General features: G+C 40.1%; 1 protein-coding gene across 1 annotated transcript in view; it reads right to left on the bottom strand.

The window, feature by feature from the left end:
• Positions 1-16,396, bottom strand: part of STAG1 (STAG1 cohesin complex component) — a 112,496-nt gene extending 96,100 nt beyond the window's left edge. Inside the window, exon 1 of the mRNA XM_060768053.2 lies at positions 16,231-16,396. The gene's annotated coding sequence lies outside the window, so the exon portion shown is untranslated. The remainder of the gene's footprint in view (positions 1-16,230) is intronic.
• Positions 16,397-17,090: the final 694 nt, after the last annotated feature.

Below are 17,090 nucleotides of genomic sequence, written 5' to 3'. Positions count from 1 at the left end.
TAATAAAAGCACATTTGAAACAAAGACCAAAATATTACAATACATTTCTAGAGGTTAAATATACAATTATTCTTAAAACTTGGGACCTGAGGTTTTGAATTTTATTTTTTAATTTTGGAATACCTGTATTTGCATATAATATAACAACTTAAGAAGAAGAGGAAGAAGAAGAAGAAGAAGAAGAAGAAGAAAAATAATACTTTATTTTTATCGTGCTCTATCTCCCATAGGGACTCAGATATAGGTACATGATATCTTGAAGACAGGACACAGGTATTATTAGATTTTGGAGTATTTTGGATTTTGAAATTTTGAATATGGAATGCTCAATCTATACCTCTCACAATATTATAAAAAAACTATGTTTTTAAGCAAAGATTTGAATAATTGTATCTCCTATGCTGGTAAATTAGAAATACAGTTGTGTAACTAACCAGGACTGTTGGTAAATCTAATACAATACAATGAGGAGGAATGCAGGGAAGAAAAATAAAGACAACATATATTAGTACAAATAAATTATTTAATGTTACTACAAATAATGAAGCTATATATACGACACCAAACTGGGCACTTGATAAGCTTGATGGTTTTCATTAGACTACTTAGGTCCATTAACTAAAACCAGAAGCAGAGAATATACTTTAATTCTTTAATTCTAACACCAAATGAATCAAAATAAGTCTCTATACAAAAATATACTCAAAGCTTCTCTGTCCATCACATTTACTTTGCAGTGGTTTTGTTATTACTCCTAAATCATGGCAGTCAAAAATCTTTATTTATCTACTTCAATCAATGAGAAAACCATCAGCTTTTGTGTGTCTTTTTTAACCCTCCCTTTTGTTTTCACACTCATTTATTTCGAAATTCCCAATTCTTGGCCAGGGGTAACAATTTCAGATGTTAAAAAATTAAGTTGCTGCAATACAATAAAACCCTTTCACTCCCTCAAGAATTGTTTCATAATTGGTGAAGCTACTTTTCTCAGAAACATATTCCCAAAAGGAAAGGAATTGCATAGAACCGAACCTATTTAGAAGATACTTATTAAGGGCTCAACATTCCTGATATTGGTATAGTCAGATGGCTACCATATATACTCATGTACAAATCAAAAAATCTGTGTCAAAAATTGGCCCCAAGAACATGGGTCGATTTACAAACAGATCACCATGGTTATCTCCATCAGTCATAGCACCAGTTCTGGCACTCTGAAAGGTCCATTTAAAAAATGGTGGCAGCAGAGGCTTTGTCATGGGCTCCAGCACTTCTTTCATGCTTTCTCAGTATGGACGAAAATCTGAGACTACAAGTAAAATAATTCTGGGCTGGGAAATCATGAAGTAAGCCACCCGCTGCACTCTTTGTAGCAACTTCCAAGTCACAGCAGAGAGCATGCGAGTGGGGGGAGGGGGGGTCTACTTCTCCTCCTGCAGCCACCTCATTCCTGAAGCGCACTGGGTTGCATAGTTTCTCCTCATCCCAGTGGCAAAGCAGAAGCAGCAGAGTTTGAATTCTAAGGGAACAGCCCGGTATCCTCCCTAATGCCACAGTTTCTATCGAATTAAGAATGGCATGATTGTTGAGAGGAAGGGAAACTAAGCAACTGAGCATTCTCTGAGCCAGCTTTGAGAATGAGCCTGCTGGGCACATGCAGGAACAGAAATGGAGGCAGCAGGACAAATATGTCATGGCCAGCTCGGATAACGAGGATAAGGAATTGCCAGAAGGGCCAGCTGAGGAGATGAAGTCCAGCAGCTCCCAACAATCTTAGTTCTGAGACGCTCTTGCTGTGGACATCACTATCTGGCTCAAATCCAACGCCTGTTTGCCTTTGAACTTGGACATGAGTCCGCTGCTTCCCAGTTTGTTACCAAACGACTTCTGACTTTGATTTCTGGAATTCTCAATTTTGGCACTGGCGTCTTGGTTTGTTTGTACTTCATGTTTCTGACTTTGGAACAGACTTCTATATATTCTGCTGTTTTCCAAGGACTCTTGTATCAGGTATTTCTCACAATGGATCATTGACACTAGCTAGTTTAAGTACTTCAGTGTGTTTGTTTGGACCTAGGCCCTAATCAGTGACTGTGTTTATGACAGAACACCATGCCCAAGAACAAGCCTGCTACCATCTGGAGAAACAGCACTGAAGTCAAATAGAAGGAGAAGAATACACACACACCACTCTCTCTGCAACAGATGGGAAGCCACAAAAGAGCTGCTGCATAAAGATCACAGGAGTGTCTATACTTCCTTCAGGAATTCATGAGAAGTGATTATGGAAAAAAACAGTGATGGTGACAAGGCAGAATTGGGGCATTCTTCAGCTTCTCAGCTGAGACATGAGAGACAGCAGTGGACATCTGAGGCAGCTTCTGCCGAATTCCTCCAATAAATTGCCAGTAAAGAGGTGACAAAGGGAGCAGGCAAAAGATAGAGAGGTTGGCAACAAGGAGGAGGTGGAGACTAGTAGGCCAGCTATACATGAGGTCAACATATACACAAGTATATGTGGTATCAATCCAACTCTTACAAGAATCTTATGGGGCAAAAGGATCATCTAGTCCAACATTCGACCATGTTGGAATATAAAAATAAGCATTCCTAAAATATGTTCACTCAACCTCTGATTAAAGACCTCCAAAGAAGGAGGTAGTTCTTACAGCAAGAAGTTTAGGTGGAATCACTTATGTTTTCTTTCTAATGAAGAGAATTTTTGAAAGAAAAGCTACTGGTAGATTTGGCCTATTTTTATACCTGATGAAAAAAATGCAGTCTCTATATTTTACAGCTACTTGCAATCACTTGATCGTGGGTTTTTATGTTTAATTGGAAGCAAACAATTTACATGTACTACTGTTGCTTGACAAGCCAAAACACGTATGACTGTTTTACTGCTCCACAGAAGATTATCAGAAGGGTCGGTCTCAGAACTGGGAAATTTAGACCGACTGCATATAATGCCTGAATGATTTTTCAGAGCTGACTTCATATATTAAATTATTTCCATTCAACCAAGATTACAGTCCCTCTGTTTTTCATCAGATTAAGTATGTACTAACCACCTAAAATCTAGTTTAGTAATCCCATTTCCCCACATTGCTGCCTATTTATTAGACTTGTACATGGATTCGTAATGGTCGGTACCTTTTGGCCAATCTGGCTTGGTCGGTTTGATTGGTTGGCCGTAACGATAAGGTCCCAGGCATCACTATCTCCTGTCTGTAACAGAACTACATGGCAGCCGGTCATGGCTCTACCTCCCTTATTCGGCATCACGCATCATGAAGAGGCTGCCGCGTACTGCTCACACAGGGTTTCCCTTTGAACCCTGCCCAGTGAATCAATCAGAATAGAAGAGCGCTGTTACATGTCTTACACAAGCTGCATCTATGCAAAGGGACAATATTAATAATAAATAATATATAGAAAAGCCTCATTCTCAGAAAACTGCTACCTACTTACCTCCCTACATAATAATTTCATTTCGTTGCAAACCACAAGTTCTCTGTTTATATTTCTCTCTGTGTGCTCTTGATCTCTCTGCCTTATCTACCTATCTATATTTTCATTCTTTTGCACACAAGTTCTCTCTGTTTATATTTCTATTTTCTTGATTTTTTCATTTAGTGAAACTGGGAGTTGGAATGTGCAGGTGGGGTGCGTACGTTTTGGGGACTTTGGAAGAAAGAAAGAGCATCTCATCTCTTTTTGCTCTTGGTATTGTGTGCTTTCCTTTAAAATTATTTGGGTGTCCCTTAACCTTGAGTCACCCTTTAGCTTCTTTTTCTCCTCCCCTCCTCTCCTGCAGAAAATACTTTTAAAAGATCATAATTATTATCATTGATATTAATAACAAACAGCAAAGCCTCATTCTCTAAAACTAAACTACTAGTACCTACCTATCAAATTATTTCATTCATTTGCAAACAAGCTATCCCTGTTTATATTTCTCTGCCAACCTCTCTGCCTTCTCAATTTCAATTTATATAATAAGACATAAGAAATAATCCTTGCCATCAGTATCCTTTGTCTGTACTTGCCACCAGTATTAAAATTCTTTGGCTGTACTTGCCCCCAGTAGTAAAAGAACTACAACATTTAGTGTTGGCTGGGCCTCTGTGCCTGTGGAGATACTTTGTCATTTGCCAAGCCAACAGAACCCATCGTCTCTCTCTCTCTCTCTCAATTCCAACCTCCATCAGGACATAAAAGATTATTGTTGTTGTTAATCATAATAATTGTACTAGCAAAAAACACCAAGCAAGTTCTACCAGCCTTCCTTCCTCTACCTCCTTGATCAATCAATCACCCTTTCTCTGCCAACCTCTCTGCCTTCTTAATTTAAATTTATAATAAGAAGAAATAATACTTTTCCAAACTACGAACACAGACAACAACTATGTTCAGTATGTTGATGCTTTGGATCCTGAGAATCTGTGGAAATGCCCATATGACAAAGGTCATCAGTTTAGGGCATGTAGCTTACCCTACCGCCGTGAAAACTTCCTGATATTGTGTAAAAGGTGGTAATGTGCCCATTTAATGCCCGTCATCAGGTTCCCAGAGAAGATCTCAGCCAACACATAGCAAACTGTGATGGTAAAAAAAAAATCATCGAGTAGGACATCACAAATGGGCAAAATATCTATAAAAGAGAAGTTAATGTCTTAAGTTCTTCATGACAGTCTTCTCCATGTGAAGAAGACTGGGACAAAGAGCTGGAGGACCCACTACCAGCCTCTGCATTCATTTAGCCCACCAAGTTATGAAACATGGTGGGCTAACATTGGTAGATGTGTCCCTTCAAGTGTGATCGTTTTCTTCCTGCTAGCTCTAAAAATGATGGGAAGGGGACCCTGGGTAGAGCGTCCATTTCTACCAAAAGACCGGATCTAGCCTCATTTTTTACTGCAATCCAATGAAAACACCATTTGACTGCATGCTCGTTTTCGGGAGGCATGCAAAAACAGATATGGGGGTCTACTGATATCCAGCCAGCAGAAACAGATTGGGGTTCAGCCAAAATGCATACACCTACTATTTATGTCATATGCAGCAGAATTTATAGCACTCAAGGCAGGCATTACAAATACACTTATTCACTACTAATTATCATCTCTTTAAGCATATCATGTTTTCTCAATAAGCCTGATGCTTCATCTTTCCTCAAAAATACTGATCTTCACAATTAATTGATATTTGAAGACTTTATTGGTTATAAAATGAATAAATATTAGAGGGTTTGTAAATAAAAATATAAATGTAGGTTATAACAAAACTATGATAAGTACCAAAATGAGCATGTATTACTTCGCTCCTTGCTTGAATGTTAAACCCCAAGTCAAATTGTTAAGAGTCAAAACTGTTTCTACATATGTTGAACTGTATGCTGAACTGAAACATCATATATAATGAGGTTTTCTTGATCTCTTGATTATTCTCTGGCCCGGGGAACAACAAGGAGAAGCAAGAACTTCAGGTCAGCAGAGATAAATTGAATAGTCTTTTCATCTTCTATTGAATCTCCAGACAGATGGTGGTACTCTTTTGGATTCACTACTGCAATTTACTTTGCTACAAACCACTTAGAAATTTTTGCAACTTAAAACTAATGTTCTTCAACCAGAACTGTCCTACTGGGCTCTTTAATACTGAACAACTGTAGTCACAGATTGTGAGGTGAGGTGAAGTGAAGAACAAGAGGCATCTAGATGGCAAAAGGGGGGAGGGAAAGAGACTTGGCTAACTAGCTGTCGGGTGCCATCTGTGCTTCATCAATGGGATTCCTAACTCCTTTAAAGAAGGTTTCAATGCATTTATTTGATACTTTAGTGATTGAAGAAACACTGGATTAAACATATTAATTAAGAATGTAGATCAGCAAAAATAAAGGAGTAACAATATGAACGAAGGAAAAAAGAACATGTTAACCAAGACAACAGAATAGTTACTGGAATCTTGTTCTTAAAACCTACCAGAAAAGTCATATTAGGGTTAACATAATCTCCATCCCATATCTAAGCTGAAAAGGAGAGAGATTAATCTTTTTAAGTGCATGAAATAAGCCAGTAGTTCCCAAACCTTTTCGGTCACTGAAACCTTAACGGAACCTTAATTCTGTTCCTGATTTTTATTAAGCATTGTGAATCCCAAAAGTCTTTCTTCTTTCATCTTGCTTTGTATAACATAGCATATTTGGAAATAAAGAGAATAGTGGTACACTAGTCCTTGTAAGACAATGAACCTTCTGGATGTTGCTAGAAAACCCAAGAGCATTTAGCATGTGTGCAAGGAACTTTCTTGACACTTTCATGCACTTTCTCTAAAGAAGTAATGTGGGTCTGAGGTATCTGGCTGTAATGATATTACTTCGGCTGGCAAGTACATATTCTGAAATAATCTGTGTTTCCTCTTCCTAGGCATTAGAGACAATAAAATATTTCACAGTGTAGCTTTATTTTAAAATTCATTTTCAATTTAATTTTTAAGATTTTTTTTTCATTGAACTTTCTATGATCCTTTTGGAGAATGGTACAATTCCTCTGAACAGTTTGGGAACCACTGAAATAAACAATCCTTTTTGTTTGTTCACATGCTTTTTTAATTCAGAAAGTTGTTGGGTTTTTTTGCAAAATAAGATTCTAGATTCTGTCTTTTCAATTTCTGGTAAGTATGAATAGTCTTCTTTGCAAGGCCGTAAGTCTGCAATCTTCATTTGGATTTATCATCATATCCCGCATTTGACTGTGTCACTTGCTTGAGATGTAGAATAAAATATGGGCCTTTCCAGGGATGGCTTCCTACTGGAAGATTTGCTAGTGGGGCAGGGGGGTGAGAGACCAAGGGGAGTCATCCCTTTGGTGGGAGCTACAACAACAATGGCCATGCTATTTGAGAGAAGCAATAAGGACTACCTGCAGGTTCAGTAATACTACCTATTTTTGAGGTAGTACTACCTCAGTAATACTACCTATTTTTTTATTACCTACCTCAGTAATACTACCTATTTTTGAGGAAGCTATTTTTTAGCTTCTGCCTACCAAGTATTTTAGCAAATGAAGAGGGGAAGGTAAAAGGAATTAAGATACAGCCACAAAAGTTGTAACAAGCAGAGGGGAACATAAAAGGGAAAACAGTTGGATTAGCATAACAGAGGCAGGTTGGTCACCTCATGCTGTCCTCAAATTCAAACATTCTTGATTGCTTTGGCAAGAGTCCCTAGGGCTGAAAATTGTGTGCTGTATATGAAGACAGTATACAGAAAAATGGCAGCTATCCAGGCTTGATTTTGGATAAACAGGTTGATCTGGCTTGAGTAATAGAAATCTGGCTGGATGCTGCTGTGAGTGTCAATCTGTCAGCTCTATCCATCTGGGTTCTCAGCAGATGAGAACCAGGGAATAGAGTTGAAATGGTTTATTGTGTTTCCAACCATCTGATCAGGTGCCCTATCCCGCAGTTTGCTGATTTCAAGTGTAAAGGTGACCAAATCAGAGTAGCAATTCTGCTGGCATATTGACTTGCCACACTGCTCAATACTCTCCCTGCATGAGCTGGCCTTGAAAGCTGGAGTTTCTAAGCTTTTTGTACTCTGTCTGAAGACTTCTTTGTGAGGACTACCTAAAAAATCCAAGTCTTGGTTTCAATGGTATCACTTAGGATTTCACTTTTGTGCAGAATGAGATGATGATGATCTTAGAATGGAAAACCTTTCTACAGTTCCACTGACAAATTGCTATCTAGTGGAGTTTAAACTCAGTAGGGCTTGAAGCCTCTTGAGGAGGAGGAAGGCTATTTTTTTAAAAAAAATTACAAGTTTGCAGCTCCTGAAGCAAAACAAAACAAAAACATACAAAATAAAGGAAATGCATGAAGATGGTCAGCAAGACAGGAGCCATTTTAGTCATCATGGATGCAAGATTCCATTACAGTGGTATGATGCCCACTATAATTTGCATATATAAAAAAACATTCTTCTTGTTTTCTTACTTCCCTTGTTGAACCAGTGCTAACCCATAATTGTTTCAAATTTGATTTTTACTGGTAAATCTAAAAAAAATCTACTGCAATGTTACATATGGCTGACCTTGAAAAATATTCAGAAACTTCAACTGCCACCAAACTACTGGCTACATTGGACACATTATTTACTTGGTACAGCTCCATCACTTTTTGGACACAATTTAAAGTGGTAGTTATAGCCAATAAAACCATTTATGATTTCAGCCAAGGCTAGCTGAAGGACAATATTCTAGCATACAATCTTTCATGGGTTCTGGGATTACGGAAAGAGGCCCTCTTCTCTGACCTGCCATCCTCACAGGGGTATCTGCTGGAGATGCTGAAACTCTTGTTTCTATGGCCCATTCCACACAACTGTATAAAATCCCACATTATCTGCTTTGAACTGGGTTATATGGCAGCATGGGCTCAGACAGCCCAGTTCAAAGAAGTATTGGGGGTTTTCTGCCTTGATATTCTGGGTTAATATGGTTGTGTGGAACGGCTCTATATTAGACTGGTCTTCCCCTTGTTATTCCCTCCAAGTGATAGGTAAAGACTTCTTTACTTCTACAGTTTTGGGGAAATTAACTATTCTTAGTACTTGTGTGCTGTACTGATGTCTTGCCTTTTTAGTTTGTCATTTCTGTTATAAATATTTTCATTATATCTTAATGATAATCTTTGGGTTTCCCCATAGGTACTTACTTTATTTTGTAAGCTATCTTCAAGGAAGGAAAAGAGCAAGATATAACATTGCTGCTTCTCCATTATTAAAACAACAAAAGACTGATACTATTTATCAGAGTAAAAGATTAAAACTTCTTAAGAAACTGGAAATCTTTCTCCACTTGTGAATTGTAGTTTTTTTTTTTATTATTCTCAATAAAAACTTAGAAAACAGGAAAGGGGTTTACCCTCCCCATTCTGTAAGATTTCTCCATACAACTAGGTCTCTCTGTAATATATTCCTTTTTTCTGTGAGGCATTAGCCTTTTGACTCTAGAACAATTGAAAAGCTATTCAGTCACAGCTAAAATGTCAGCTCCTCTCCATTAACCCTTTCTCACCTTGACAAAGTGTTACAATCTAATCTAGCCAGCTAGAATAGTCAGAAATAATTTCCTATTCTCTTAAAGAGTTTTTTGCCCAGATATGTACAAAATGTGCAAAAATATTCTGGATTTTATTATATGTGTCCTAGTCATGTTTCACACCTATGTTAAACATTGTTAAACTATCTTCCCTTGGGGAAATAGGGTGGAATACAAATAAAGTTATTTATTTATGTATTTTATTGGTATAACTATCCACTTAATATATCAAAAACAATGATGTGCCATAAATAAATCTGTTAACTGGGTCATATCTCTGAATTCCATCCAAAAGTTATTGTTTTGGTTTTTTTAAGAAAAGGGAAATCTGTACAGCCATGTTATGTATCAGAACTCTCCATCAAGTTGGGTTACATTCTTTCCAAACCAAGTTGCTCACCTCTAAAAAAGTGAAATGGGTAAATAAATAAACATAATGTTTCCTAAGAAGTAAAATGTCGCCTGCTTATACAGACAGTCCCCAAGTAACAAACATCCAACTTACAAACAACTCATAGTTACGAACAAAGAAGAGACAACAAGAAGTGAGAGAAATCTACCCCTCAGATGGGAAATTCACTCCCAGAAGTTTCCATGGGGAAAAGATGTCTCCAGTAGAATTTAATCATCAATCCTTGTTTCCACAAGTCAATCTTTTTCCAAATCCAATTATCAGAGAGACAGAGAGTGAGGTGAAATTGTCTGGCCAGGAGCACAGACAGCAAAACAAACTCCACAGAGGTGTTCACCCTTCCCTATAAGATCCAAAACTAAAAGATACACACTTTTGGCTGGAGTTACACTGTAAAAATGTACCTGTTCTGACTTACATGCAAATTCAACTTAAGAACAAACCCTAAAAACCTATCTTGTTCATAACTTGGGGTCTGCCTGTATTATACTACAGCCAGCATTTATTTACAATAACTTAGTTGTTGTTTTTTATTGATACCAGAAAAGTATAATTTGTCAACATCCTGTTTTTTATAATGTGCACCTTTTAGTCCCCTTCTTTTAACATCCCTCAAAAAGGCCAAATCAATGTTTTCTGAGCTGAACACTTTCAATAAATTGTGGAATTTTTTTAAATCATCATGAAACTAGGTATCACCTTTAAATCAGTTTTTATTGGCTGCCTCCAAGTTCTCTCACTTGCAGGTTATATCAGGGTCAAGCGTCTCACTTGCTTCTTCCATTTGACTCAGCAGTATGCTATCCTGCTCAAAAATTCAAGACTACATAAGTGGCATTGTACTATATTGGAGTTCATTTGGAGGAAATAGCAGCAGCAGAATGTGTGGCGTGTCTTGAGATTTGGGAAGACAAAATTGATCCCCAGGCAGTGACATGGGAGAAGTAGGGGAAGGAAAAAAATATTCTACCAAAATTGTTCACAACCTCACAGCGCAAAGAAAGGTTGTGAGAATTGTTTTGTCAAGCAAATTTGAATAGCAGCTGTCATTAAGAATACCAAATATTCCACAGCTTCCACAGCTTGAACATAAGCTAGTCAGTCTCATTGAAAAATAAACTCTCTTTTGGAAAGAGTTACAAATTCTACTTATAAATGTAGTATTTATTACGCACTATCTCCAGTTTGAGAACCAGTATGTTAGTGGTTTTAGTGTTGGAGATCAGCGTAAAAATCCCCACTCAGCCATAGAAACCCACTGTGTGACTTGAGTAAGTCATACTATCTCAGTTTCAGATGGAGACAAAAGCAATTTTCCCTCGATAAACAAATGTTGACAAGAAAACCTCATTAAGGCTTTGGCTTAAGGTTGCCATAAGTCAGAAATAACACAATTAACAATCGTCGTCTCAACTGAACTAGAGAAACTAGAATCAGGACACTATCTGAAGCTAGTTTTTAATGAGCTGGTTTTGCATTTTGGTAACTTACTCCTTTACCCTGTATCTGCTTCTTTTGGTTTACTGATGGAGCCTTGCCCCCACTTAAACATTTTAAGGGCAGGAGAGAAGGAAGACAGTAATCTAGTGTCAAAGTAAGTTTATCAACTTTCTGGCACTTCACAGAAAAGGCTGGAGGCCTACTTTTAGCATTTTGACTTATACTCCAAAAGAAGTGTCAACGCATTTTGATGGCAGTTAAAATTTCCATCAAAATATCCAGGGAATATTCAGATTGATGAAGAAAAATAAAACCAAGGAGTCCCGTGATGTCTTGAAGATGAATTTATTATAACATATGCTACAAGCTATACATGACAAATTAATTGCTAAAAGAATTGCTGTTGTTTTTGTTGTATCCACAATGCACAAGAACAAAATCCACTACACAGCTAGGCAGTTGTAAATATAAAAATGCTGATTCAGTCTTAATTACACAAACTGATTGCATACAGGCTACTTTAAATATGAGTTTTCTAAAAACAATTTTGTAATGTCCAAGTGAGGAAAAAGACAACACCAAGGTAATAACAGGAACTAGTCAGTGCTTCCAGGATGATTGAGTATACAGTACCTTTTACCCGCACCACCACCATGATGCTATATGTTATCCTAGGTAAACATGGCCATTACCATCCAAAAATGGGGGGGGGGGGGTAAAATCTGAGCAGTGAGTTATTTGGTTCACTCATGTTAGAACTCTTTGTTCCGAACAAATTTTGAGACCACACAATTTGGAACCAGGTTATCTGAAGTTCAGCTGCACCCCGACCAAATCTGCTTTGGTCTTAAAATCAGTCCAAAGGTGTCTTCTTTGGTATGCTACAAAAAGATCTAACAGGGACAGTGCCATTTATGTGGTGGCACCATATTTGAGAACATCTACTTCAACTTCTTCTTTAGATATTTTTAACCAGACCCATATGATTCCCATGTTTTTATTCTGGCCACTTATGGTGCTATCAATGGTTCAATTAGAAACACACACCCTCCCTCTCTCCTACATTCTGAGACTTTTTCCCAAAAGGCTGGGTAAAAATGTTTTAAAAGTAAGCAAAAAAAAATAACAGTGGAGGACTGTACATGGCAAATTATAAATAAGTCCCACTTAGTCCAATAATACTCTCAAGAAATTCTGCATCGGATTGCAACCTCTGTGGCCCTAATATGGAGTTTCCAAGTAACTGTACCAATATAAAACATCTTTTACAACAAAGAGTAATCTGTTATCCCAAAGCAACTGCCCAAGTGCACTACTGAATTTCAAAGTTATGTTTATAACTTCAATCGGTTTGGCAAATCCACAATGGATCATAAAGTTATGAATTTAACATGACACATTTGTTTTAATAATCCAACAACACAAAAGGAAATGTATTAACTATTCCTTGAAATATTGCCACACAACAGACTTTTTGAAATTGCTGGCTGATTAATAATATTTATCATTTGGAAGACTCTCTCCATGCTGAGTCTTATCTCTGTTAGGCAGAACATTGGAAATACAACTTTAAAAGTTCAAATAAAGTGTGGGCAGTAGTTTTTTCAGCCCACAAGCTATAAACACTCTTCAAATGTTATGTATAACACAGTAGCAGAAATTACCATGTAATTTTGAATTACCAAGCCTACAACTCTAAAAAAGATGAATATTCTTCTGAGATAAGATTGAACAAAAAGATAGTGATGAAAACAAACTTCTTCAGGTTGCCTTCGGTCTCACCTGCTCACTTCCTGACTCCTACACAACGCAAAATAATACTGAGAAATACAAACCATGCCTTGACTTACATACCAACTGCTAGATATCCTGTAATCACAGGTGTCTATTTCTAAAATAGCTTCTCTGGTACAAGAGGACTTAAGTACAGTGAGTTCTCCTAGAGATAACATCAAAGTAAGTGGAAAGGTGGGTGGTGATCCAAGAAGGTTAAAATAAATGTATTTGTCTCAAAGACGCCACAGGATTCCTCTTTTTATTCTGAAACTAACACTTCCTCTGTGTGAACAGGACAGGATCCCATTCAAGAACCAAAAAGTCCAACTTAAGGCAGTTTGACACCACTAACTGCCATGAAATGCTATGGAATCGGTTTTGTAAGGTCTTTGGCTTCCTCTGCAAAAGACTGCTGGTAACTCAATCAAACTACAAATCCCAGGATTCCATAGCAATTATCCATAATAGTTAAATTGATAGTGAACTGAATTCTACAATGTAGATGTACCCTACCAGAGGGCATATCAAAACATGCAAAAAGTGGATAGCAATGCACATGCTTAAAGATGCCACATGACTCCTTTTTAAAACAAAGTGTGAAACAAACTAGCACAGCTACTTTCTCTGTGGGAACAGGACAGGATTATGTTGAAGTTCAAGGGCACATGTACAAAGTACAATGCAGTCTTGACATGGAAACCGTCTTTCAAAAGTTCTTTAGGCTCTTCTGCCAAAGAGTACTGATGCTTCACTAAAACTGCAAACCCTAGGATTCTATAGCACTGAGCCAGGGCAGTTTAAGTGGTGTCAAACTGTGTTAACTCTGCAGAGATGTGCTCCTAGATCAGATCATGGAGTTGTGGCACCAACAGCCATTGTCAGAGAAGCCCTTATAAAACTCCAATTCCTAAAATTCCATAGCATTGATGATGATGATGATTTGTTAACCACCACTCATCAAGACTTGAGGCGGGGTACAAAATAGTTGAAATCCACAGGTAAGACATAAGACCATTAAAATACATATATCACGGCCCCTTATACCACACTCAGGCCCCTTTCACACAGCTGAATAAAATCCCACATTTACCACTTTGAAACTTTACTTGTATAATTCCTTATCTCCCAAAAGGGACTCTGGGTGGTTTCCAACATATAAGGCAAACATTCAATTGCCAGAAAGAAAACCATACAGACCATTGCATCAAAATAAACACAGTCGACAATATACCACAACCTAATTTAACCTAACAAAATAACAACTAAAAAAATCATAAAATTCCAAAATCTTGTTAAAACACACTAAAAATAAAAAAAATTAAAAACCATTTCATTGTAGTTCCATCAGTAGAGATTCAACAAACCAATACATGGCAGTGTGGACTCAGACAACCCAGCTCAAAGCAGATAATGTGGGATTTTATTCAGCTGTGTGGAAAACACTGGCGTAGGATTAAACACATCTGAGGCAAATCTAAGTTAAGACTCATAGGTTAAAAATGGCAAAAACCACGTCGAAGATTCCTTGCCCATAACAATAACTTTATTTGTAACCCACCCTATCTCCCCGAGGGGACTTGGGCGGTTTCCAACAACATAACAAAATGGCAAACATCCCAATGCCAAATAAACACCTATGAAATTAATTTACTATATTAATACCTCGCCCTTCTCAACCCTAAGGGGACTCAGGGCGGCTTACAATCTACAGCAAAACTTCAATGCGTGATCATAGAATCAAAGATTTGGAAGAGACCTCATGGGCCATCCAGTCCAACCCCCTGCCAAGAAGCACATAACATTAGCATTATCCAAAAAGGTATTTGTTGTACTGTAGGGGACCCCCTGCTTGGGGTCCTTGCTGAGTCCGTCACAGAGGGCAGCAAAATGAAGAGAGTCTAGTCTCTAGAGGTAAAGCAGAAATCTCTTTATTTCAAGTGTGGCCACACAGGGAGAAACAGCCCAGACAGACCAGTGTCTTCAAAGAGAGCTGTCTCTGATATTTGGATATTTCAGTCTCCTTATATACATGTCTTTTCACTGTGTCATGGGCACACACCTCTCTTATCGGATCAACCATTCAAAAACATGTTTTTCTCATATTTTGCCACTCCAATGTCTTTCACTGCTAACCTTCTACAAACTACGTAAACACACACATTATTGTTACAGATAAGCATTTTGGGTGTTAACCCACCCTTGGGTACTCCCTGGGCGTAGTAACCCACCCTGGGTGTACTTGACAATACAGCATCTTGTGTCTTCTAGATACATTATCTCCTCTTAGCTTCTGGTCTTCTGCAGGCCAGAGGAGAGGCACAAACCCCTCTCTAGGTTTGCATTTTAGAATTTCAACATTTCTGAGTTCTGTTAGCCCCTTCAGTACAATATATTCGAAGTTCTACTTTCAAAATCTGGGAACTGTTTGCAAACAAAACATTGACTTTTCGGTTTTGTATCACTAGTAAGTAACTGGATTGGCCATCATGCTTATGTTCTCAGTTCAAAGTGGTGCCGACCCGCATTCGTCCTGTGTAGCAGGTCTTGGGACACTGGGGCAAAACTTCAGGAAGTGATGGAGTTGATCAAACATCCCAGCCAAGGAGCAACATCCCAAGCGCTTCTCACTCTCTCTATACAAGCTCCCAAAGCAAGACACCTTCCACCTTCAATCAGAGCAAACTTGGGCCCTCCAGGTGTTTTGGACTTCAACTCCCACAATTCCTAACAGTCGGGCAAACTTGGGCCCTCCAGGTGTTTTGGACTTCAACTCCCACCATTCCTAACAGCCTACCGGCTGTTAGGAATGGTGGGAGTTGAAGTCCAAAACACCTGGAGGGCCCAAGTTTGCCCATGCCTGCTCCAGACCGTTCTGTGCGGCATCTCCTCCTCTTTCCAAGTAGTAAACAGGTCCTCGCTTCCCTTGAAGCGGCCTCCCGCTTTCCGCATTCTCCCGCCAAGAGGAGAAGAACCTAACCAGCCATTTCCAACCCACTCTTTCCTTCTTTCCCGCCAATGGCCCCTGGAGAGAGAGAGAAAGAGGGAGGGAGAGGGAGGGAAAGCGAGAGGCGAGGGCCCGCTCCCGAAGAAGGCAAGCAGGCGGGAAAGCGGGAAAACACACACACACACAGGCCACGCACACGACGCAAGAGGGCGAGCTTCGGGCCCAGTGCAGGCCGCCGCCCTTCCATTGTCACGCGAAAAGCAGGCCCGGCGGGGAGAGAGAAAGAGAAGGCCCGCGAGGAGCCGAGACCCAGGCGCCCCCTTCTTTCCCTCCTTGACCCCAATGAGAGAGAGAGAGAGGCTGAGGGAGGGAAAGGGAGCCATGAAGCGGGCCTCTTCTTCCTCCTCCTCCTCCTCCCTCCTCCGCCTCGCTGCCCCCGCCCCTCGTGCCTCCATCTTGGATCCCGGCCTCCCTCCCTCCTGCCTGGCCCCCTCCCTCCCTCCTCCTCCTCCTCCTCCTCCCGCCTCCGCTGGCGGCGGTTTCTGATGTTGTACCTCGGCGGGGCCGGCGCCCCCGGGCCTTCCGACGAGGGAGAGCGAGGGGTCCAAGCGGGCCGGGGCCTCCACAACGCGCGGTAGTGCCGGGGGGCCGCGCCTCAGCGGAGCCGCAATCCTAAACCGCCATCTGGCGGCGTTTCCGACCCGCCAATGGCGCAGCCGCCGCTGCCGCCGCCAGCCGGACCCCGCGCGCCCCCTGCCGGCCGAGGGCGGCACTGCGCCTGCGCGGCCAACCGCCCCGCCCGCCCAAGGCGCCCAAAACAGCTTTTCGCGCGGAAATGTCTACGCATGCGCGGTTCGGTGTTTTTACCCCTCCTTCCTTCCTCCCTTTCTAGCCTTCTATACTGCGCGCATGCGCAATTCGGTTTTTTCTTTCCTCCCCTCTATCCCTCTATACTGCGCGCGCAGCTTCGCCATTCCCTTTCTCTCTCTCTCTCCTCTCCACCTTAGGCGGAAGTAGTCGACGTGACACTTCCGCTCTTGGCGTCCCCTTCGCCATTTTTGTTGACGCCCAATCCCAGGCTTGTGTAAGAGCCGCGCTTGCCAATGCGGGAAGCCAACACCAGAGGGCGCTGAACCCCTGAATGTGTTCAGTCTTCGCCGTGATGGACAGATTAGGCATTGAAGGCCGCCTGAAGTGCGCAGAAAATAAAAGGCTTCAATACAGTGGTATCTTGGCACTGTTGGGCCTTCACATGGTTTATAAGCGTTAGCCTATAAAGCCCTAATTTATTTATTTATTTACTTTATTTATAGACCGCTGTTCTCAGCCCGAGGGCGACTCACAGCCGTGTACAACATGAAAGCAACAAAATTCAAAGCACGATAAAAACAATTCACAACATTATACAAAAAGC

This window comes from Anolis sagrei, chromosome 3, assembly GCF_037176765.1.
Source record: "Anolis sagrei isolate rAnoSag1 chromosome 3, rAnoSag1.mat, whole genome shotgun sequence".
NCBI lineage: Eukaryota > Metazoa > Chordata > Lepidosauria > Squamata > Dactyloidae > Anolis > Anolis sagrei.
The sequence above is the reverse complement of the archived record's forward strand: the minus strand, read 5'-3'. Positions and strand labels throughout refer to the sequence as shown.